Source organism: Lethenteron reissneri, chromosome 22, assembly GCF_015708825.2.
Source record: "Lethenteron reissneri isolate LAM-NWPU_2019-01 chromosome 22, ASM1570882v1, whole genome shotgun sequence".
NCBI classification, from domain to species: Eukaryota; Metazoa; Chordata; class Hyperoartia; order Petromyzontiformes; family Petromyzontidae; genus Lethenteron; species Lethenteron reissneri.
In genome coordinates, this window is record NC_083800.1 from 2,436,020 (window position 1) to 2,459,894 (window position 23,875).

The 23,875-nt window shown below is 46.2% G+C and overlaps 1 protein-coding gene across 2 annotated transcripts in view; it reads right to left on the reverse strand.

The window, feature by feature from the left end:
* LOC133345507 (Kv channel-interacting protein 2-like) overlaps nucleotides 1-23,875 on the reverse strand; it is a 152,204-nt gene that overhangs the window by 126,395 nt on the left and 1,934 nt on the right. Inside the window, exon 1 of one of the 2 annotated variants that reach the window (XM_061556296.1) lies at nucleotides 822-913. The exons of the other annotated variant lie outside the window; for it this stretch is intronic. The gene's annotated coding sequence lies outside the window, so the exon portion shown is untranslated. Of the gene's footprint in view, nucleotides 1-821; nucleotides 914-23,875 lie in introns of those variants that run through there. 2 annotated transcript variants of the gene reach the window in all.

The window sequence follows — 23,875 nt, forward strand, 5'->3', positions numbered from 1 at the left end:
TATTTCGTCATCTGGGAGGAACTGTGAAAATTTTTTTTAAATATGTATATTAAAAAATAAAATGTATAGCACTTTACCAGCCTACTGCTGGATTAAGGCCTCCCACACTGTGTTCGTTTTTGTGGCTGTTTGACCATACTTCACCATGCTAGTCAGTACGGATTGGTGGAAGCCTATCACTCGCCGATGAGGTTAGCAGCAGCGCACCGACAACTACAAAATTACTCCTCCTTAAAATTCATATAGATAAATGCATATTTATTTTAAAGCACAATGCCACCAACACAGTGATAGACAAGCACTGTAATTTGATGATGTAGTCAGTGGGAGTCATGGATATTGATGGGATGTTTGTTTATCAGATCGTTGTACATTCGTGCTGGGAGGTTGGAAGCAAAGCCACGAGTTTCTTAAATACATTCCGTGTCGTGTTCAAGTCTTTGTGAATGATCACGGAGGACCAATATATCACGTTTGTTCCAACCCAATAGCGGTTGACGTAGAAGATTTTCACAAAACGCGTTGCATTGCATCTAGCGTGAGTGAAGAATACTATAATGAGCGCTGTTGACATGCACTCCTGATACAATACCTTGGTTGTACCTTTACATTAATATCTAAGGATAACGATTATAGCGTATATAGCGTATTGCATAAACTCTCAAGGGGCTTTGATAGCGTAATCACCAAAGAAAACATCGCTCGCTTTCCAACACACTTTTATCAATTCTAGCGACAAATTTAAGTTCAGTTCCCCACTCAGGCCAAACAACAAAACAACACGTCGTGAATAAATACATAAATAAAGAAGAGCCTCTCACCTTATTTCAGCAGCAAGGAGCAGGCGACGTCAATTTTTTGGTCTAAGTTTCTCACGAATTGACCCGGCCGGCGGACGCTGCGAAAAGCCTTGGCAGCTGCGTCCTCAACACGACGCTCTCTGGTGGCTCCTCCTGCAGGAGGGGCTGGGAGCCAGGTAACGCTGCCCACCCACCCACGCACGCACCCCCACCAGCACCACGAGACCCCCCACCCCTCCACGAGCCAGCGACGTAAGCTCCCCCACCCCCTCTCTCTCTCTCTACTCCACTCGCCGTCCTCCCCACTCCTCGCTCACGACTCTCCCTGCATCACTCTCACTACTCCCCCTCTTCCTCCTCCCTCCCTTCATGTCTTCCCCGCCGTCCCTGTCCTTTCCCTCTCTAAGCCTCGACCGCCGCTCGACACGGACATTGCAAGTAATGCCGACGCCACCGCCACCGCCGCCGCATCTGTCGAGCGACTCGCAAATTCGCGGGGTCCGTGCGAGGGAGCGAGGCGAGGCGAGGCGGTTGCGTTGCGTGCAGCCCCCGACCAAGCGACGGCCGAAGCGTCTGGATGTGTGGCGGTAACCGCTTGCCGAGCGCCGCCGGCCGTCACAAGCGTGCCCGGGCACCACCCGGAGACATAAAAGCATTGCCATTTTAACAGACGCGTCGATGCTGTTCCGTCAATACGCAATGCTCCTCCTACCCTCCCTCCCGCCACCAAATGGCTTTTAAAACACCGCCGCTGCCTCGCTCACCATTTAGCCCGCGCGCTCCGAGCAGAAATTCGACCCCGAGCCGCCAAACCGCTCTTGTGTGTGAGTCTCCAAAACAAGTCTCTCTCCAAGGTGCTGCAGTGACAGCTTCCGCAGCCTGATGTTACTCAACGCCGCAGTCGCAATATTAGATGCGCAATATTTCGTGCGTCGATACATTGCAACTACATTCCCGACTCACAAGTGCACGCGATGAGCTGTAAACTGAAAATTACGGATGAGGTTTTTCTTCATTTACTTTTGTTAAATTGGAGATTTTAAAAAGACGCGTGTGCATACGCAACACACACACACACTACCGCGTAACAACACTTTAAGGTGTGCCTTTAAGGTAAGACGGAGGAGCAAACGTGACTTTCTACAACGGCGGCATGAGGAACACACAGAATAAGCAATGCCTTCAGACCCCAAGCAGCATTAGGGCTCTGGATTATCGGGGTGAAATCTTCCTGGACCAAATATCTACTTTCCTACTGCTTTCTATCGCTCCATCGCCATCTTACATCCCTGTGATCTCACGTTCTCTGTTGCCGACATATCTTCTGCCATACCATTATATGTTTCATTGTCTGCAAAATTGCCGTCATCTCACCAGAACTGTTTAAGTGAGGGCTCTCGATAGGTCGAACAGCATCACTGACTTCTCCCATCGCGCAGCACCGCGATTCACTTGAATACGACCAAAGGATTAATTTGTTAATGATGGGAAATCCTATCTCAAAATGTAGGCTTGCATGTCCATTACAATCACGAATAAATTATTATATTTTCGTAAATTTAACAAATGTCGTTGGGTGGTTGAGAGTTAATATAAAAAAATGTCGGCATAAAACAAACTAGCACGTGGCATGGAGACAAGATATAATATGGAGCCTTATTTGCCAGGTGTTCTGAGAGCTTCACAACCATCAGGTAGCGAGACGCTAACAAATGGTAGCAAGTATTTCCACATGGGTGACAACTCGTAATGCCATTCAGTAGCGTCCGCTTGCAATATAAGGGTCTGGATTACAAAACATGAAGACATACAAAGCACACGTTAATTAAAAAATAATCACACCATACAGTCACTTTCATAAAGGGGGAGGGATACGCACGTGGCCTGTACGCTTTATTGTTATTCTAAAGTGCTCATTAGCGTGGGCAGGTAGCCAGGCAAATGGTGCTGGGTCATATTTGGTTACTGCTCAATAATTCACGAGTTCACTGTTTTTTTTTTCACGGAACGAAGTTGCTCGCGATGCAGTGAGCTGGGGGAGATAGGGTGGGCAGGGGAGAGGCAACTCAGCGGGCAGAGCGAGCCGCTCGCATTCAGCTTGCAAGTTCAAGTCCTGATTTGGGGTTGAATCAGCCCATCATCGCTCTCCCTCCAGGCTCGATAAAATTGGAAACACTTTGTGGAGAAGTCAACAACGGCGGTTGTCCCATGAAAAGCCTCTCCCCCGCCATAGCAACGCAGAATGTCCACCATTGGCTCAGGGCTGTAAGCGGGAGATAGAACATCCCATCCATGTGATGCTCATTTAAGCCGGGACTTACTTTGACTCTTTGCTTTTCTTTTCATGGAACCCAGTTGCTATCGTATGGGAAATGTGTTGGCGGGAGGGGGAGGCCAGGAACCCAGCTGATAGTAATTTCCCATTGCCCTGACGCACATGCGACCTCGCTTGGTGAGCGATGCAAGTGACGGGCTGCCAGCCTTGAGAATGCCATGCCAGCTTTTTACGGACATCTCACACTTGCCAGGGCATACGATCTTCAACGAGCACCATCGCAGTCCCGCAGGCCGACGGGCAGCCAATCTCCTCCACGCCATTTATCGCTACTAACTCGCTCTCTCCGATAGCGAACATCTCTCTCCTCGCCTAAGATAAGAATAATAATTATACTGATAATCATCACAACCGTAACAAAAAAAAAGAAAAAGGTGCACGCGAAAACTCTTTTTGCTTCAACCGTTCGCCCGTTCGGGGCAGTCGCACTTGTACAACAATTGCCGGCACGAACGCAACTCTCCACTGTGTTATTCTTTGGTTCTTCCTGCAGCCAGGAAGCTCCAAAATTAAGATCTCCACTGTGTGTCACGAACACTGCCGCTGCCGCTGCAGAACGATCGACGATGCACGCGAAGCTATTATCGGACGACTTCAAAATAAAAAAAATTCCGTTTCCAATTATTTATTGATGCCCAACTTGGGTGGCTCAGAGTTAGAGCGAGTGGCTCGCAATCGTTCAGGTTCCGATTTTAAATCCTGGTTGGGGAGTGCTGCTGGGGGGAGAGGTTCACACGGCCCATCATTCTCCCCGGGTCGATAAAGTGAGTACCGCTTTGTGGGGGAATGTGGAATTCACACCACTGTATCAGGCCTGTTAACGGGAGATGAGCAACGCTTCAGTGCTCATTTGTGCAAGAAAATCACTCACTTGTTATGCACGAACACGGTATTTCTTCCACTACTGTCCAATAGTTTCAGCAAAAGTTTTACATTGTTTTATTGCATACTCGCGGTAAGTACCCGGTGTTGCACGGGCGAAAAAGACAGACACACACATGGACTTACACACACTTTCTATGTACATGAGTTTAGTGGAAGAAGCATGGAACAGAACAATAATTTGTCCGCACACAAACATTATGTTTGTAATATTAGCAAGGTGATTATTGAAAAAATAGGTTTCTATGAAGGTGATTTGACACCAAAAATAAATGAATGCAGAGCAAGTGAATAATCAAATAATAGTTGTGAGCACACGAACGAAAATATGTGAATATTTTGAAGGTGATGATAAAAACACCAGGTTTCTGTGCACAAGAGTTGTGCGAAAGAAGCATGGAATACAGCCATATATTTTCTATGACATTCTCAAACTTTCTTTTTTTAATATAATCGTCTTCCGTTCTTTAATATTTTCAGTGTTTTACCCCCCGTCGCTTCAAACCCTCACCTATCCTATTCCATGAACGTAGATTTTTACTTCAGGTCAATTTAATAGCTCGAAGAATTGCTTTGTTTTGCGCTTCCTCACCCATGTCGTTCCCTCGGTGTTTCCTCGCATCTCCCTTCGCAAAAGGGGCTCATTGTCCCATGTTGCCACACTAGAATCTCACCTGGCTAATGGACACACGTAACACCAGCTGTGTCACCACTCACCCCGCAGCACAGTCAATACATTTTCACCATTCATGGTCACGATTCGATGAACGAATCGATTTCCCTCTTTTTTTCGTGTCATCATGTTTTTGCGTCTCGTTTGTACGCTCTCTCGACTTTGCGTGGTCTCGTTTGCGCAGTTTCGTTCGCGCTCCAGTAGCTTAAATATCTACAAATTTGCATACATCGCATAAAACAACACACAAATTCCCGCGCGCAAGACTCGAGGCGTACAATAGATTTTTCATCGATGAATCGATGCTTTGCTACGCGCTTTAGATACCACTCGTGAATTATTCGACGGCGCCCCTTGCTACCCGCAATGAGATTCAGTCGCTGCGCGTCAATGCTGACGGCACGAGGAGATACTCTCTGAATCCTGTGCCAGCGCTGCGCGTGCGAGAGGCAGACTTCTGGGATGGAGCCAAAACTGAGTTTAAAAATAAAATAAATTCCCCCCATTTTCACTGCTGCAGCAAAGCTGAATGGATAAGTGCGCCCCCCCCCCCCCTTTGCCGGGATGCCAGGAGTAATCATTGCGGATGAGAGCCACGGCACTTTTACGTTGCTGGCCTTTTGCCAACAATTCAATGGAAACAGAGGGTAGGGGGTAATGCTGCAGAAACTTAATTTTGAACAAGCGAATGGCTGCATAGCATTAGCAGTGTTTTACGAGGCACGGGAAAGCAGAGTGCATGTTCATGTATTGCTAAAGTGTCATCCAAAAAGATGTTTTATTTATCAAGCGACATGATGGTAGCTTGCTTTTCAGCGAGTATAATACACGTCAAGTGAGCGATTGACTTACGGATTCATTTATCCATGACAGTATACCAGCAGCGATAAAACAAACTATTTACCCAGAAGATTCTCACCGAATCTCAAGACTCGTTTGCAGCAGGATCAGGGTCCTGCGCTGGCATGTCTTGGTCACTTTCATTGATGAGTAGTTTTAGTGATAATTGGTTTTTTACCCTTTTATCTGGCAACAAAACTGACACCTTTTTTACGAGGAGTCATGTTTGCATAGACCGCAATACCTGCAGTCATAATGCAAACAAAAAACATAACTCTGATAATGTATGCACTGTCCTTGAAGTTGATTGGTCCACACCCGAGACAGCTTTCCTTAGAGCCTAGTCTCACATGGTGTTGGACCAGATGACGCCAAAAGGCGAGGTACCAATGGTGAGTAGTTTTAGCTTCACGTGGGAGGAAATTTGGAGGATCCGGAGAAAGCCCTATCACTCAGCATCGCCATCTCTCGGCCACCCTGCAAACTCACATCGACGGCATGTGGACACGCCCGTGCAGCCTGCGAGATATGAGAACACTTCTTCACGGTTCTGGCACATCGCCTGATGAATCCGGTTGTTGTAGTCACCGGTGAAACGTGACGGTACTCCAGTTGTACACGTCGTGGGTTTACTCTCCAACGCACCGGTGTGCTGAAGTAGTAACTAAGTGGCACGGTTTTGTTGACGTGACAAACCTCACTAATTGGCTGTGCCGGGTGGGGGTGGGTTAACAACACGAACCCAAAAACTTTAATTATGAAGTTTTGGCGCATTCAGGTGATTCGGTCGCAGGTCTCTTTGTGACAGGCGAGGGTTTTGTATAACTTGTACAATGTTGTTGGTCTGATACATTGAGCTCTTATAAAGTGAACGTAGCCACAGCGAAGGACCCACAAGGATGCGCACTGCACCTTATCTGCGATTTATTTTGCCAAACATCAATAGAGGCTTCCATGCCTCTGATGCCGTGCCAATGTCGAGCACTCACCATTAGGCAGGGCTCCAGGGTTTACCGCTTATGCATTGACTGATATGTTTAATCATATCCCCCTTTAAGGTTTAATTCATCCTATAATCCACTTGTATATAATGAGGATTAGAATTGAACAAGGCAATAATGCTGACTAAATAAAGAGAACGAAATAAATGTATTCGTGGTCCCATCGTTGCCAATGAGCCGACGGAAGGGACAGATGATGATGCTGGTAAATGCTCTACTTCATTTCACTTCATTTTTCACGTAACGCGATCGACATATCAATCTGTCCACCGAGTCACTCGTTAACGCAGTGTGTTTTTCACCAATTGTCAGCGTGTGCGAGGGCCGTCACACATTTCAAAGGACTCGGGTTTGACAGCAGCACGATGCTGATGATGATGGGGGTGGGGTTCACCATGGGTGTATTGTCAGGGGCCACACGAAAGGCCACGAGGGGCCTTGCAATGAAGACCGCTGCGTAAAGGCATTCATCCTTTCGCCTCCTGATGCACGAGCGCGCTCCCTCCACCCCCCTCCACCCCCACGCGTGTCTCTTCGCGCGGCTTCGCAAACTCCGCGCGAGTATTTTCGGTTTTGCGGAATGGAAAAGTGCCGTCATCGTCACAGCCGAATGGGGCGTCGTGTCAGACGCGTGCCTCGCTGTCAGTGGCTGGCGGCCCTGAAACAGCGGTGTCGTTTGTGTCTCGCCACAGCTCGGTTACTACCCCACAGCGCGTCGCTCGTTCCCCTTCACTAATTCATCAATGTCCTGCAGGTCAGTTGGGGGGGGGGGGGGGGTGAGGATGTTTTGTTTCCCCTTATTCCTCTCTCTCTCCCTCTCTCTTCCTCTTCTTCTTTTCCAATGTCGTCACATTCAGTGCCGTCGGGGTGTTCAGTTTCCCCTGAACATCTCATTACGGCGGGCGGCCAAGCGGCGACCTGCACGCCCGGGGTCTCGCCACCGACACCGTCGCATGTGGCTTGCCTGACCCCGTGGCATCCTCGCCACTTTCCCCGCAGCAGCAGCAGCGGCAGCGGCGGCGGCGGCGGCGGCGTTGGCACGAGTCGGATCATTGTTCGAGCACTGGGCATTAACAATTTATTAACATCAATTCTTTCTTTTTATGTGTGTGTGTATATACATACGGTAGTTTTACGGGTTGTTGTGCCTTTCTCAATGTTATCCCGAGCGTCGTATGTACAGACAGACGTGATGTGTGCACCAACTCTTGCCGCACCGCACGTAGCCGGCCGTGCAAATCGGAAGTGCGGCGAAGGACAAGGAAACTAAACGTCACAAAAAATGAACATCAGTCCCGTCCAACTCATGCGACGAGACGGAGGAACTCGTCCGAATCTCTCTCTCTCGCGGGGAGAGGTACGACCCCCTCGTGTTTAGAGGGCAACCCAAGAGACGTGGCCGAGTGGCACAGAGGTCAAAGCGTCGAGCTGCTGGGAGTGGACATCGCAGGGCGACCTCTGAGATCCCTCCCACGAGGAACAAGAGGAGCACAGTCATTTCGCAAGATCCCATCTGTGTCAGCTCGGCTCCCTGACATTTTTTTGCCACTCGACCACCTCTGTAATTGCTTTTTAATTACACCACAACTGCGCTCTGTTCCCCGTTAATTATCATCTGACTCCTCGCTACATTAATTCGCACAGCTTCGCGTACCTGTGAGTTGTAGACTACGGCCACGGATCTCGCTCTGGGAACTTCTCTTCATATTTTAGTTTTCTTTCTCATTCGTTTCCAGTGCCATTGTTTGTTGTTTGTTGTTGCTGTTGTTGTTTACATTGTACGATAAACTTTTTTTTTCTTTACCCATGGCACACCACGGGAAAGGTGAGTCGAGTTTATGATGTCATGTATGGATGAATAACGAGGAATGATAAAGGGAAGATATAATGGGAAACAAAAATAACAAAGGATAGGAAAATGCTGCCTAATGATCAGGAAATATAAGGATAATGAGTTCAGAGTATATGCCAGGAGTTGGCAACCAATATAACAAGAAGGGGCATTTTTTCCAAATTCGGTACAAAACTTAGTATTTCAAGTGCCACAAGGCACGGAAATACAAAGACCCCCCCGTATAGCCTTAACAGACTGTAGGGGCAAGTGCTGTTAGCGAGCACCTATAAAGGCCGGAACGGTACACGAGGGAGTGGGTGGCCAGCACCATCCCAGCAGCTTTTGTCTTACCACTGGCGAAGTTTACGCACCGCACCAGGTACTCATTTGAGGCTGAGTCGACCTAGGGGAGGCCCAGGACCGGTTCAGATAATCGTCACTGGGTGTTGGCCGTGAGCCGGGTTCATAGCGCAGCGCGCTAACCGCTACACTACCGCTCCCCACACACACACAGACACCCACGAAAAAATATCCCCCCGTATAGCCTTCACAGACTGTTGTGGCAAGTGCTGTTAGCAAGCACCTATGAAGGCTGGCACGGCACACGTGGGGGTGGGTAGCCAGCGCCTCGTCGGGCCGCATTTGTCTCCCCAGTGGCGATGTTTACACACCGCACGAGGTACTCATTTCAGGCTGAGTCGACCTAGGGGAGGCCCAGAACACAGACACACACACACAACGTCACGTGCGGCGCCGAAGCCACGTGTTTGCCGACCCCTGGGCTGTACGTAATAGGCCTCGATGCTGCACGATGATCATCGTGCATTCTCCGGCAGCGGGGAGAGAGTGGCTGGCAACCCACGTCAGCTGATTTATGGGACGCTTGAAGCTGACGTGGAGATGGTGAGCGAGTCGGTGCCCTGGGTGACACGTGACTCAGCTGGAATTGGATTCGTTGCAAGGTTTTATCTCGACGAAATATTCTAGATTTGAAGCTTTCGTGACTGCAAGGATTCATACTCTTGATCAAGTACTTGATACAGCAATTGTGCTGTGACGGTTCCACCTGAAGACGGAGACTTGTGTTGCCTCCGAAACGTCGTGATTTTTATTTAATTTCTATTATTTCTTCTATTATTTTTATTATTTATTTTATTATTTATTTTTTACTTACGTGACTTTACCGAAAAAACCTAACAGACTAAAGATGTTTTCTCGATTCTTATGCTCACCCCAGAGGCGTCGGGACTTAATCTGTGATAGATAATGACGCATTTAGGATCATGAAATAAACAAGTGGGCATAAATAAGACGGCAAATTGTTGATTCTTCAAATGGAATCGTGGCTGAATTGTTGCAATGTAATCCCCGCGGGGTAATCATTGCATGTCTACCGAACATTGCTATTATCCACAGCAGCGTTTTAGTATATATTTTTTTAAACAATGTACGGAGACATAAAATGTATAAACATTAAATTAAGATAAGCATGTACCATCTCAAACAAACGTAATGATCACTCACGAAATTGGAGTACAGGAAATGACCGAAGCACAGACATCAGCAGGGCAGGCTTCCAAAGTTGAGCTCACGATACATGCAATGAGCAAAACAAACATCACGCACAACAAGATTGATAAAGAAAATAAAATAATTGTTGGAGGGACGCCACAAATAGAAAACAGCCGAATACCGACAATTACTGATGGCGGAACAATGATTGTGTCGATGACTCAGAGAGAAACGAGAGAGTCGTTTGGAGCGCTTTTGTAATATTTGGATTTGATCATGCAAAGCGACCCATCGTTATGCTTGAAGAAGACGTTTTTTTCCATCTCTGCATCGTACAAGCCGCGATGTCGTATCGATTGAAACATGAACATTGGCGGAGGGAATGGAACAAAAGATACAACAAAGTCTGACAAAGAGCCGTGGAGTGATGATGCGTGCTGGAAATTACACCGAGACGCACAGAGGAGTACCACACAGATCAGGGGACAAATGTAAATTAGAGTCATCGCTTTGACCGTCTCGCGAGTGAGCTTGGGGGAGTGGATCTCGTGGGAAGATAAGACGACCGATGCACACCTGTCAACCCCTCATCATCAGTGCCCTTACCTGATTACAGACCAATTCAGACCTTGTTGCTCACCCCGTGTCCCTTATAAATCTCAACGTTCATTCTACAAAGCCCGTATTGAAACGTCTGTACGCCGTGTGGACCTGAAAACGCAATTTCCCTGCACAAGAATACGGGGTAAACCGTGTGTGTTGACAGCGATGCTGATAATAGAGTGGCAGACGAAGGACACGTGACGCACTCGAGAGGTATAACCACAATGGAGATGGAGTGACGAGATCACCCGATGTAGAGGAGCGAGATGGATCGTTGCATCACAGGTGTGTGTGTGTGGGGGGAGCGGTGGTGTAGCGCTTAGCGCACTGCGCTACGAACCTGGCGACCCGGGTTCAATTCCCGCTCACGGCCAACACCAGTGACAATAATCTGCACCGGGCCTGGGCCTCCCCTAGGTCGACTCAGCCTCAAATGAGTACCTGGTGCGATGTGTAAACATCGCCACTAGGGAGACAAAGGCGGTCGGGCGTGGTGTTGGCCACCCACCCCCTCGTGTGCCGTGCCGGCTTTCATAGGTGCTCGCCAACAGCACTTGCCCCTACAGTCTGTTACGGCTTTACGGGGGATCTTTGTCTTTGTATCGGATGGAGGTCCCATGAAGAGGCCTTCATCCATCATGGCTGATGATAACGTGTTGACTGATAGTATGCGCAGTTTTATAGCAAGGATATATTTGCATTGAATAATTATCTATCATGAAGACAATCTGGAAGTTAAAAAAAACACTATTTTACTGTAACTGTATTATATTGGTTGTACAGTTACTAACATACGTAGTAGTAGTAATATACTGCAGACATCAATCCATCTAGGTAATCCGGAGTTTTCCAGCTGATTTCAGGAGGCTTCTGATTTGAACGTCTTAATGAGAGTTTTCCATACTGGAGGAAATAGGAGGGCATGGAGAAAACCCACCACACATAACAAGCAACACTCAAAAGTCGGACGCCACGGTAGTGAGATGTTAACTAGCTCGCCTGTTATACAGAAGATTGTCGGTTCCATCCCGACCCTGACGCCTGCTTTATATTTGGAGTTTGCATGTTCTCCCCGTGTTCGCGTGTATTTTTTTCCGGGTCCTCCGGTTTTTCCCTCCACATTTATAAGCGTGCGTTTAGAGTATTTGGCTGTTATAAATGTCCACATGAAAAGCCACTTATTGAGCGATCATTTGTGGCCAGGTCGCTTCTGAAAAAGAGCTACATAGCTCAGTGGGCCTTACGTGGTCAACAAAACAAAAATTACATTTTCGTTGAGTCTGCACATTTGCTGTACTGCCACCCTCTGGGCGCATTGGAGGCCAGCAAGTTTGCCAGTTTTACAAAACACTCCGATCCAATGGCCCGTGCCTCCCAAATGCTGGATTATCACGCCCGGCTGAACTGATTTTAATAACAAAAACACTTTTAAGTCAGACATCTGAACGGCATTCTCAATGGCTTTCGTGACATCAAATAAAAAAACAATAAACCCCATAGGGCCTGATTTTAATCAGCAGCGTGCAAATAAAGTGTGACGTTCTGTTCCATGACATGAGACGGAATCTCCTCTTGATGTAGCATTCAATAAAGCGGCAGCCGACAACAACATCATCATCATCATCACCACCACACATGACGCGCCTGCATCAGCATAGTAGTGGTTTCCAGTAATAGAAAAGTCGAGTTCGTGAGCACGTACAGCATGAGGCTACATTCCTGAGGACGAAATAAAACATTTCACTTGACAGAATGTGTGTGGTCTCCTTCACAAACCATTCACAAGTGTAGGTCACGCCCAACTTAAAGAGAACGGGTAATGCAAGTGCGAGCTGTTACTTGATGTTCATGTGGCAAGACACAATATTTTATTTTGTCTATTTAAGGAACGAAACAGGTGGACTTCTCCACAAATCTGTCTGTCGCCTGATGAAGCTGGTTGTAATTACTGACGAAATGTCGTACTCAGATTGTAAATGTTGTGGCTTGGCTCTCCAACACACCGGTGTGCTGTACTAGTAACGAATTGGCATGTTATGTTTACGTGACAACCCTTACTAGTTGGCTGTGTCGGGTGGTGGCGGGTTTAACGACACATTTATATATTTACGCGATCGACCCCAACAAACCTGTATTATGGACAATATTTTATCATTTGGATTATAAGATGGAATTTTTTTCCCACGCACATTGAAGCTAAAGTCGGAAGCGTATCCTATAATCCGGTGGGTTTGTGTGTGACCAGATTTGTATAACTTTACTGAAACCAGGCACAATTTTGGGGTGCGTTTTACTTGCCGGAGCGTCAAACAATCTGGAGATTGAGGAATATCTTTTGTCGAAAATAGTTCCCTGCAATTTGGACTAACCGGACACACAAACCTCGATCTACCCCATGTTCCCTATTTTAATCCTGACAATGGCACCGCATTGCTGCGCATCATTAAATGCGTATTCCATCTATCTGGTCTCCAGATGGCAGTGTTGGGCCAACATCGCCTCGGTTTCGTTGCTCCGCCTGCCAGAAGTTTTAAGGTAGCGCACTAACTTAACCACGTGCGCTCTAATCTGAAAGAAAAAAATACCATTAACGTCTGTACTAACTCACTCTTGGGGGCAATCGGTATCAATAAAAGTTTAACTACCCCTCCTTATTGCTTCGAGGCCATTAGCGGCCTCGTGATTGCCTCTGAGACTGAAACATTCTTTGGCAAAACAAAAATGAACGGACTTGCCACGTGTGCAAGAAACACCAGGCCGTTCGAGTTAATTGCTGTCAAAGGAATTCCCTTCTTTCAACGTGCCAACATCAATATAAACTTAAATTACGTTCCCTCGTCGCCGACACTCCACCAATTACCACTCGGGTACCGCATGGACACTTGCCAAGGAAGTTTGCTCGGATCACCGGACAGGCGTGTGCGGGAGTGTGCAAACCCATTACGAAAACTAAATAATTGTATTTTCTATTTTACCAGCTAAGGCCCACGGAGCTTTAAAGCCTTTTTTCAGAAAGTCCTGGCCACAATTGATAGCTCAACGAAGTTGCTTATCACGTGGAAATGTCTAGCAGCCAATACTCGAAACGCATGTTTCTAAATGTGGAGGGGAAACCAGAGTACCGGGGAAAAATCCACGCGACCACGGGGAGAACATGCAAACTCCAAATATACAGGCGTCAGGGTCAGGATCGAACCCACGACCTCCTGTATACCAGGCGAGGTAATTAACACCTGGCCACCCTGGCGCCCATGGTGGCGATATGTTAGCATTACACTATCACACCCGTACCATCCTCGTGACAGCAGTTCAATTGTTGGACATTGTCAGTAGAAGCCAAATAAGCGAGAATATGCCTGATCTCGTCAGATTTCAAAAGCTAATTATAGCTGACCCCTAGATAGCAGCACTTGTATGGGTGCTTACTGGATCACGCACGGACACGATGTCAGAGCTGGGTTTACGTGGTGGGCAGTAGAGGGCTGTCTTTCTCTTGCAGCGAAATGCATTTCTGTAGAATACTATGCTGCCTTTACCAACCTGCACTGACCAGCGTGAAGAATTGTCAAGCCACGAACCACATGGCATGAAAAGGCCCTCATCCAGCAGTGGATCAACAAAGAAAGTCGTACATGTTCATGCAAACCACTGGTTGTAGTAAGAGACAATTAGCGATAGGGACACTGGGCAGACATTTAATTTGTATTTGCGGCCACAATTGTAGGGGAGTACAAGACAAAGATCTCCCATGTAGTCCTTAACAGACTATAGGGGCAAGTGCTGTTAGCGAGCACCTATGAAGGCCGGCACAGCACGCGAGGGGGTGTGTGGCGAGCACCACGCCCGGACCGCCTTTGTCTCCCCAGTGGCGATGTTTACACATGGCACCAGGTACTCATTTGAAGCTGATTCGACTTAGGGGGAGGCCCAGGACCGGTTCAGACAATCGTCACTGGGTATTGGCCGTGAGCGGGAATCGAACTCGAGAGAAGAAGAAGAAAAACCGTGTTCGTTGAGCAGCGGTGCTAACCGCCGCTCTACCGCTCCCCACGAGAGGCACGACGTCGCCACGCAGTGACACAGAGCGCTCGTCTCTGTCACCAGGTAACGTCGAACAAGCTGCACCCGGCTGTGCACGTGGACGAGGAGCACATTGACAATACCTCTGGGTCAGCGGAGTCTCTTTTTATCCTCCGTCCACTCCTTACAGCTCAAGCACCTCTCTTAATTCTCATTGACGGGACTGATGTGTAATCGTTAGGGTGCAAAGTTAAGAAAGGCACGGCTGCATTCAATTACCCGCGAATGTATTAACTTCTGGTAAACAAACAACGCGTTATCTTATTCAACTCGAGAATTCCCCCCTCCCTCCATCTCCCCTAGGGCTCAGGGAGATTTACTGCGATGAAAAATGACACGTGCCCTGCAACGTGGTTAAATTATGCATGCACGTGCATTGTGTGGGTTGGGGTGTGCACCTGTTCTGTCTGGCTGGGTACCTATAAAACAATCGCCCACCTTCAAAAGCGGCCAAGTGTCGGTTGGGTTGGACAGGGAGACGCAACCTCGACTGTCTGTTTCCTTCCGCGACTTTGTTTCAGGGTGGTGTCATTTAGAATGCGTAATAGAGGTGGCCAGCTGGTCAGGTGACCAGCCTCCTAGCGTCGGGGACATTGGAGAGAGCTAAGCACCCCCCTACTTTGCTGAGTGCTCAACCTCCCCTATGCATTTGTATTGTGGAGTCGCTCGTTATTTCAACTGCACTACTCGAGTTTGAGTCCCAGCAAACGTCCAACAATGAATGGCGAGTGATGTCTGGACTAGTCCTCGACCTCCCCTAGGTTGACTCAGTGTTCAATGTGCACCTTCTGCTCGACAGTGACGTCACGTGCCAGGGTGCTATTCCGGACTTCCCAGGTCCTCCCTAACAACACCCAACTCACTATGAGACATCTCCTTTACCAGTGGCAAAATATAGTAATAGGTTTTTACCCTTTAAACTGGTACAAAAAAAAACTATTACTATATTTTGCCACTGGTAAAGGAGGTCTCATAGTGGAAATGCATACCCCGAGTTCTCAATTCTCTGATAGTGCGCTGTCTTTGAATTGTACGCCTTTTGGCGTCATCTGGTCCAACACCAATGGAGACTAGGCTCTATTGAAAAGCTGTCTCGGGTGTGGACCAATCAACTTCAAGGACAGTGCATATCATCATCATCATCAGAGCTGCTTCTTTTTGTTTGCATTTTGACTGCTTGTGTTGTGGTTATTGCAAACATGATGCCTTGTATAAAGGGGTCAATTTTTTGTACCAGTTGAAAGGGTAAAAACCTATTACTACAACACCCAACTCAATATATAAGGGCTTTCAAGAGAGGCAGACCTTTGTGTATATGTATAATGTGCCTGGAGAGTGGTGACATAGCGTCCTGTGAATTTTAACCATACACAATACCAGTCGCGGTTGTAAATTGCGCCCTGCCTGGACATCCACTGAGCTTACAGCGAGACGGCTTTGAAGGCACAGGCCTATTTTTGCATTAACCATCACGAGGCATTGGATTTGTGAAACACAAGGAACACTGCCATTACGATGGTTTAATTCAAAATGATCAGCCCGTAGACAATCGACTGCTGGATGAAGGCCTACAGAACGCTATTCCCCGTTCGAATCAGTACAGGTTGGTGAATACGGGGCTGAGAACTGGTGCGGATGTCACTCGCCACTGATGTTAGCCATGGCCAGGAATCGAACTCAGTTCGCCGAGGTACAGAGTGCAGAACGCTATATCCAATGTGCCAACCACGCTACTGTGTTGCATTAGAACGAGACAATAAGGCATCTGAACATGGACGCAATTCCAGGATTACACCGAGGTCACAGCGTTTGCAATTAAACGGGACGGGTTTTCTTTTTTAGCATATCGTTGATTACATTGTTGTTGCTTAAATCAAATCATATTGATCGAATTCCCAGCCACTGCTTGTACAGCTCTTATATGTTTGTGTCTGTTTTTTGGCTGAGTTTCCGCTGTTTGTGCAGAACGGGGGCCCAGGCGTTGTCAAGAGGAATGGGATTGAGTTGGGATCTGTGAATACTTTCAGGTGCACACCGCCAGAGGTCCCAGCAAAAAGGGATATAAAATTTAAACAAAAAACAAGTTAAATTTTAGTTTAGTTTAGGTCGTCGCCATTCTCCGGCGGATCAAGAGGCGACATCATTGCGGAACGGGGTTCTCGACCGAACGCGGATTGATCACCAATTGTTGGGTCGCTTCCCTGTCGAGGAAGTGGTATCATGACTAACCCGCGTTTACAAAACTCCTACGTGAAGCAGTTTACTATGATTATTATGATGCACTACCTTTTTTTTAACCGAGTAAAAAGCTAGAGTATCGTACAGTACAACAATTGATGTCTGCTACTTCCAATGCCATCTGCTAAAAATATTGATTAGTGCAGCATTGAGCCTGCATATGTGAGTGAGACATGGGCAGTTAATGCTCATTTACCTAAATCAATGGGGGTTGTTCTGAAGAACATGCTGTGCAGGATTATGAATGACTTTGATATATCTCCGAAGCACGCCCGTCGCACAAACAATAACATCTATTCAGGCCGGAGACAAAACACCAAAATACGAGCAACACAATTAACCATTGCTTGCGAGAAGCGACTTGTGAAATATCCCACCAATAATGGCTTGTGGATGTGCAAACGAATCCGCAATTCATCATTGTCAGCGGCAGGACTTTTGTACAGAGAATAGAAGATGAAAAGCAATCAGGCTGGGAATTACAACAAAAAACGTCGCAGTCTCGTCCATCACGAGAGAGAGGGGGGGGGGGAGTGTGGAGGAATTAAATTTGTTCTTTGGATCTTTCGGTAAAGTCACGTATAAAGATAAAATAATAAATTAAATAATAGCATACTACGACGTTTCGATTGCAACACAAGCAATCTTCATCAGGTATAAAAGAAATAGCAACAAAAATCTAACCAGAAAACTCACGAAAGCTCCGAAATTGAGATTGAATTAAATTTGTGTTTCTACTAAACGATTTCTTTTCTATTTTACCAGGTAAGGCCCACTGTTTATACTTGGGAAAGCTAAAATAACACCATGGATTAATTAAGAAGCATCCTTAGGGGTTCTCGTGCCGTGCTGGCTTTAACGCCACCCTTGCAACTCGTAGAGAGAGTGCGACAAGATGCCACAGGCCGAGATATTGTGCGTGAGAAATTAAATTCCCATGTTGCAACTTAGAATTGTAACGCAGATTTTGCAAATACTGAACGGTATATTAAGATTGCAAACGGTATCTTAGGATTTTCTCGATACATTTGTGCAAACAAATGTGTGTGCCATTCATCAACATCATTTAAGCTATCCTCTATACACTGCTGAATGGAGGCCTCTCTTCATGCAATCGCCAGCCCTCACAATCTCAATATGCCACCATCCATATTTCTCCTACACATGATTTACCGGACACCATCACTCCATCTCTGCGCTGGGTTGTGCCTTGCATATTAGAAAAACAAGTTGTTTACCTTCAACCTAGATAAACGGTGTATTTAATTACATAGCAAATACACGTGCACTCCTTATTACGTTGATATAATCGTGTAATTCATTACCCCGCCTACGTCAATCTATTTTATCGCGCGCAAACTAGACCTTACTGGTAGATTAAATATGAACATGTTTTAAAAAGGGACACATTTCGTTAAGCGGACACGGGCGGATGTCGTGTGTATTATGTGTGTATAAATACAGAGTGCTTAATTTTTTTGTACACTTATATGGGACTATCGTTTTTAATTGTAATATAACGGATAATACACTGTAACATGAATACAAATGTATGTTAATAGCTTCAAAAAGTCAAAGAGTCTCCAATTTGTCCGCAATCATTGTCAACACATTGCCTGGAATCTTCTCCAGGTGGTCTCCAGAGCCCAGAGGCACAACATGTCCTGTGGTATCGTTGCAATTTCTCGGAAGTGTTCACATTTTTTAAATCCTTTATATTAAGTTCACTTGCTTGCGCGCTTGCGACCGTGCAAATCTTTCGGTCGTTTTTTAACCCACTTCCCGTCATCCAATCGAGCTGACATTTTGCACACAGACTCGTTGTGCGTGACAATTTATTTTCGTGAAATTTTTTTTCCATAACTTTACACTTTTAAGGGAAATAAAAATTATATTTAATTACCAATTGCTTAATGGTGGCAGGCAATCATCTGACCCATAGGTGGCAGCCATCTCAAGCCAGAGGACGAGAGGACTCTAGCCGCCACGCATATAAAGGATTTATAGTGAAAAACTTTGTTTTTACGGGTTAATTTTTTTAAGCCCCCCTGTATGTAAGTGACGTTAAATTGGGTCTTGTGGAGATAGGATGGCGAGCCTGGTGAGACGACACGATGCGTCATCGCGCCGCCCCTCCCCACCGCTGCTACACATCGAAACCGTTTGGCCCCGAGGATGGAACGCGACACCCCCCCCCCCCCACTAGACACTCCGTGTCCATAATTAACATTATCACGCACGTGAGTGCCGGCGAATATGGGGCGCGTACACACACGTACAAAGAAAACAAAACAAAGATCCCCCGTATAGCCTTAACAGACTGTAAGGGCAAGTGCTGTTAGCGAGCACCTATGAAGGCCGGAACGGCACATGAGGGGGTGGGTGGCCAGCACCACGCCCGACCGCCTTTGTCTCCCCAGTGGCGATGTTCACACACCGCACCAGGTACTCGTTTCAGGCTGAGTCGACCTAGGGGAGGCCCAGGACCGGTTCAGATAATCGTCACTGGTGTTGGCCGTGAGCGAGAATCGAACCCGTGTCTCCGGGTTCATAGCGCAGCGCGCTAACCGCTGCACTACCGCTCCCCACACACGTACACACACGTGTACACACACGTACACACACATACACGCCATCATTTAGCGCAACCGCGAGGGTGTCACGGCGCTCACCTGACGAGGCAACCCGCCTCCACGTGGCGTTGCTAATGAACTTTGAGGTGGGCCTCTGTCCACGTCTAATGTGGCTTGGCAGTGGTCGTGCATGGTGCGTGCAGGGAATGAAAAAAAAGGCCAAAAAACAACCTTTGACGAGACATCGGAATGTCCACGTCCTGTCAATCCACTGCTGGATGATGGCCTCCTCACACGATCATACTTCTCTCCGCTGGTCAGTGAGGCTTGGCAAATGCAAGGCGCAGCAACATATACAATACCGTGCAACGCAACAATGGATTTTCCTGCATTGCCGTTTGCTAAAAACGTAGCCCTGTGGTTTACGCAACTTGTTTTATCCATTGGCGGCCACCCATCAAAGCACTGTCTAGGTCAGCGGTCGGGAACCTATGGCTCGCGAGCCATATATGGCTCTTCCGGTGACGGCATATGGCTCCCAGACAATTTTGAGTTGAAAAAAATAATAATAATAATAATAAAAAATCAGTTTGGAACTGATTTTAAAATACTTGTGATATTGCTTAATAATACTGTGTCATTTTAAAGTAAACAGAAATTAGTTTTGAAGATAAAATTTCTCGGGTCACGGATCCCGTGACCAGAAGTCGCATTAAAAGTAAGACATATTTAATTTATTATACGTTAAAAATACTATATGGCTCTCAATGAAATATATTTAGAAATATTTGGCTTTTATGGCTCTCCCAGTCAAAAAGGTTCCCGACCCCTGGTCTAGGCTCACGTCCGCTAAGCTTCCGAGATCCGGCGAGATCTGACACGTTCCTGGTGATGTGGTCATAGGCAGTGAATATTTGGCTCGACAATCATGCCTCCAAATTGCCTCCGGGTATTTTTGAAACACATATTTCAAATTCAAAAGTCAGCATATTGTTCAATTAAATTGTAAAATATGTCATGTGTTAAAAAAAATAAAGTTTTAGGCTGTTGAAATATAACTGCACGTTTGATAAAAAAAAAGCTGTCAGTGTTGCTCTAGATTTCTTTAGACACTGCAAATTAATCTCTTGTTAGCCTTACGTAATAAGGCATTCACACACTTCACATCCAATTCCACCACTTTTCTACACATAATTCTACGAGCCCTGCTCGGGCACAACTTATACGAGGTCCTCGCCATCAAAACACCCAGGATATATCTCTCGATAGCCCTGAAACGAAAGTCCGATCTAATCCCGTCTTCACATTCGCTGCAAATATCAATCCGCTCTCAGGGGTGCAATTAATTCAGTGCTCAAGTGGCGTCCCTCGTCGATACTGGGGTCTCCACAGGAAGTTAATGATCCATCCAGAGAATCTATCTCTGCAAATCCCGGTCTCAAACGCATAAAATGATAAATAAATAAGTAATTCGATCCACTTCTGGATGAAGGGCCCTCCGAAAGCCACTGTCATCTGTCACAGTCCCGCAATGTAACGGGCCCACCATGCACCTACACACGAGCCTGATTCCATCGCTCCATCTCTGTGGTGGATCGCTTCTCGGACACAGTCGGATTTAACCCGTGGTCATGCTCTCGTCGGAGATCAAGTCAATTTAGCAGGCGCTAGTAAACTGAGCCATGGACGCAGCGGTAACCTTTACTGATAGCTGGTAAGTGACGGCCCGAGGCAGAGGATTGGTAACCAAAACCAACAAGGGGGAGTCTCCAGGGTTGTGCAACTATCAGTAAGGATTTTGAAAACAGGCCGGCCCAACACCGCGCTCACAATGGATTAGAGTAAAACGAATTGGCTTGTGTTTAACTACAGTGAGCAAATGCGCACAGGTAAGAATATCTCCCCCATTCAACCCCAACCCGCCAGCTCTTGCCATCTATTTTAAACGCCAGCCCATCAGAGACGAGGGGGTAAACAGGCAGGGAACAACACGAGGCTCTACTCGAATTTCTGACGCTTAAAACAATACCGCAAATATTATGACAATGGGTTTGGAAAGTCCTTTGCAGTTTATCAATTTAAAGCCAATGTTCGCTCTTGATCACTTTTCAGGCAAGAACACGTCGTTCTAAAACTTAGCTGTAAGTGGAATTTCATCAAAGGAGAGGGAGCATCTTTTTTTATTCTGGCTAACATAAAGATATAACACAATCTCAACACATTCATCAATGATTGTGTTTGTACACCACTGCCAAATGCACCTTCACCATACCATTATTTTATAAAAGTATTGACTTTGACTGCACGACGTTTGTCAATTATGTTGATGGTCTAGACGGGTTATAAAGTCAAGTCTACGCTTAAAAATGTGAAAAACTCGAAAGTGCAATTTTCAACTTCGGGCCACCAACGATTACAACTCAGAGGTTAATTTGTTTGTCTCATAGCGCAGGCTCTCACCTAATGTTCTAAATATCATGACGCCTCTTGCTAAACACTTACAAAAATATAAAAAATGATTCCCCTCCCCCCATTAAGTGTGACGCTCCAGCTCGTAAGAAAGTTGACTAAAGACATGCAGCATGTGTGCAAATTCATCCAATGTTGAGCTGTTATCCATTAGAATACATTATATTTTTAAATCTCACATTATTTATTTAATGATATTAATATTGATTGCAGGGTCGGCATATGCTGTGAATGTGGTACAATGTAATGCATGTGCCTATCACATTTAACACAAGGCATGCAATGTACTGCTTGCTGGTTCAGCAATGATATAGAGAAAGATTGCAGTGAGTACAACAGGAATCGTTTTGTATCATTCATGGGATACGAAGAGATCGCACATACTCATGTTATGCAACCCGGTTCTTTAGCTACGTATATATATTTTTTATAGTTAATATTTTATCATGGAGATTGAATGTTGGAGTTATTTTCTATTTAAAAAACGGTTTAACAGTTAATAGCTACATACAGGTCTTGCAAACACATTTTTATCAACGAGTCTGCAATGTGCCCTTTCATTTCAATGTCTCCTCTACCCACGGCGGCTCTGACTCTTAATCTCGTAAAGAGCAACTCTTGTTGTGAACGGGAGAGGAGTGCCAAGTGTTGGGAAAAGTTGGCTACAAGAATGTCTGAGCACGAGGAACCGATCGTGATCTTCGGACGATCGCTCCGAGGATAAAGCACAAAAGTTGGGTGGGTTACATCACGTTGCTTGTTGCAAGCCCGAGTTTTGATTAATACAGACATTAATACAGACATTAATACAAACATTAATACACACATTAACACACGCATTTTGTATGCAGTATTTGGGTTTTTAGACTGCTGGAATAAGTACTCTTTAGCAGCACTCATTACTGGACTGCAATGCAAACAAAAGGTGGATCGTAATTAATGTCACTTTAATAAACAACGGTGAGATTAATTACCTGTATCCAATAAGCCGGTCGACTAAAGCACAAGTCTAATTCATGTGGAGGCACAGAACATAGGGCTGTTTACATTTCATTTTGCCCGAACACTCCATGATAATAGCGCATCACGAGTCTGTGTGCCGCACTGCCTTCTTGCGTTTGCGCGAGATGACTCGCTTATATGGAGTGTCCTTGCCAATAACATCTGGTACCCCGGCAGCGCTCAATTAACAAACCTTACTGCTAACAATACCCATACGTCACGTAGAAGGGAAATAAAAAAAAAACATATTGGTTTTATTTTTATTTTATTTATTTTATTATTTCCCTTCTACGTGACTTTACCGAAAGAACCAAGAACATAAATCCCTGCGGTCACGAAAGCTTTAAATCAAAATGTAATACCCATAAGGTCGATACCATTCCACGCGTTGTTTTCCTTAAACAAATGCTGCTGGGTATTATTGGTCTGGGAAGCCCATACGCTGACGGGCTACAATTGTTTTCTTTACGCGAAGACACGAAACGCAAGTTGTGCTTATATTTCTTGTTCTTTCTTTATATATAATCAGCAAATGTAGCAATTTAGAGCAGAAGTCTGTTTTGCAAGAAATAGGTGGGTTTTAAATATTGTACAAATGTGACAACGCACTGGGCACTCGCCTTGTGCCAATGCCGCACACCATGTGCAGGATCCGTGCGGGTCGTGATGCAACATTGGAGATCATTCGATCTCAACCCGTCGAAGGAATCGCGGTGCATACGAATCGGATAAAGGGGCCACGTGATTTTTCTTACCGTTTGTTTGGTCGCCCGCGACCTTCACCGACCCTTCCTAAGCTTGCGGCATCTACAGGACTCTACATCAGCGAGGTCTCGCACGGAACCGGGTTCATTTCACGTCGGCGCAAGTATCAGCGTGGCCGTCAGGCACGCGCAAGGGGTTACCGCTCCAAACCCATGCACAACAATTTGCCCGCAGCTCTGCCGATGTGCCAAAGGAAGGGGGTGGGGAGCACGAAGGGGTCTCTTCACAATTCGGGTTTAAAAAAAAAGATCGCCCGATGAAGCTGGCT